Source organism: Zosterops lateralis (assembly GCF_965231275.1).
Source record: "Zosterops lateralis genome assembly, chromosome: 35".
NCBI classification, from domain to species: Eukaryota; Metazoa; Chordata; class Aves; order Passeriformes; family Zosteropidae; genus Zosterops; species Zosterops lateralis.
In genome coordinates, this window is record NC_139795.1 from 1122433 (window position 1) to 1124594 (window position 2162).

Here is a 2162-nt window from a genome sequence, read left to right on the forward strand (position 1 = left end):
GGAGAGGCCCTTCCGCTGCCCCGACTGTGGCAAGGGCTTCAAGCACAACTCAGCCCTCATCAGGCACCGGCGCATCCACACCGGGGAGAGGCCCTACGAGTGTCCTGAGTGTGGGAAGAGCTTCTCCAGGAGCTCTCACTTGACCAGACACCAACAGAGGCACCATAAGGGAAGCCCCGCGAGTGCCCCGAGTGCGGGAAGAGCTTCGTGCGCTGCTCCAGCTCCATCCCCCATGGGAGGATCGGCGTTGGATGATCCCCAGTGACCCCGTTGGGCAGAGCCCTGGTGATCCGTGGTCCTGGTGATCCGTGTTGGGAAGACACCTGGCTGGGGGGGATCCACTGGTTCCTGAATCCCCGTGGGCACCTGGATGAACACGGGGGCAGGAACATCCATTGGGACACAGACGGACATTGGGAATTCCTTGGGGGGAGCAGACTTGTTGTCTTTCAACCCCAGAAAATCTTTTGTGTTCAATTCTGTCTTCTGGGGGTATGGGGAGACAGATGTAGTGCTAAGGGCAATCCTGCCCCTATATATTGCAGCTGTGTTAATTACTGAAGAGTGAGAACAGCCTTGCCCTCACAGCTATGGGTGTGATACAAAAGTGAGTTAGTTGGTAGAGAGTCAGTTGGCATCTGCTGGCCGTGCTGTGAGGAGGAAGGGACAGGAGGCTGGGCAAGGGACAGATAAGGTGAGCCACTGCATGAGGGACAGACAGGGTTCAGTGGCTTTTCTAGGGACAGGAAGCAGTGAGCTGGAACTGCCAAAGAAAGAGAGAAGAAGGAGAAAAAGAGCCTGAGCTGTGTGGAGCTGCCTGGAGGATTGCTACGTAGAAAAGGTATGAAGAACTTCTAGATAACAAGGTGCTGATACTTGAAGGCCTCTCAAGTTTTTTTTGAAGCACTCTGAGTTCATGGCCATCTCAACTCCAACATGGGGGCATCAATAAATACTGGATAGTCTTGGAGGTGTTTTCCAACCTCAGGGATTCCATGATTTTGATTTCCTGTTGCCCAAGAGTGCCTTCCACAGCCAAATGGTGATGATCTGGGGCAAAGACCAAGATTTTGGAGATTGCAGTGGAAACCCCTCCAGAAATGGTACTTCCCTCCCCTCTAAGCATGTGGATCCTCAGCTGGCCCAGACAGGGAAATCCTTTTCTTTTGGCCTTCATTTGCTTTTCCTTTATCTTCATTTAAAATATCCAACAGTGTGGTAAAAATAAAGACATCGAACTAAGACATGGTTGGGATGACAGGGGACATAGACATGGAGAGTGACATGGGGACACATGGATATTTGGGGGGTACATGGTCATTCATGGGGACACGGGGGGAACACGGGTACAGATGAGGACGTGGGGACAATGACAGGGATGGAAACATTGTGGGGAGACAGCCATGGGTGAGGACAGGGTGGGACACGGCCAGTGACATGTGGGGACATGGCCATGGCCGGTGCCATGGGGGGAACTTGCAGGGGCTGTGGGGGATGCTGGGTTTGAGGGAGCTGAGGGTTCCTGGGAGGGCCTTGGGGCTTGCTGAGGGCTTTGGGGACTCCAGGCCCAGCGGCTCTGGCTGTGCTGGGAGACCCTGGTGTGACTCGAGGCCGGAGTTCTTCTGCCCAGCTGCTCCCGGCACCGTCCCCAAGAGTGGCCGCCCCCCCCAGGGCTGACGCCATCCGGGGTGTGGCTGTGGCTGTAGCACGAAGCAGCTGCGGGGCACAGATGGAAGTTGTGTCCATGGGCAGGGACAAGGAATAGGGAGAGGCCTCCGTTGTGAGTTCCAAAGGTGTTTATTCCCCGGAGGGTCGGGGACAGAAAAAGGGGGCAGAACCTGGGCTGGCAGAGGCTTATAAGCGGGGGAGGTCTTGGGAGAGGACACAGTTTCCAAGCAATAAGGGTCACATGGGGGAGGAACACAAGGCAGGAGTACAATACATAGACCAGTGAAAGAACACAAGGGGAGGGAACAGCCCAAAGTAACCACTAGGGCGTGGAAGGCTGGGGGATTGAAAGGGAACAGTCTGGAAGAAGGGTCAGGGTTAGGGAAGGATTGACAGTTCTGTAGGAGGAGGGCAGGGCAGGTCTAGGGAAGATAGACAACCAGGGCACAACCAACAATACAGGGGGAAAGGGGCAATCCATTAGAGATAAATAA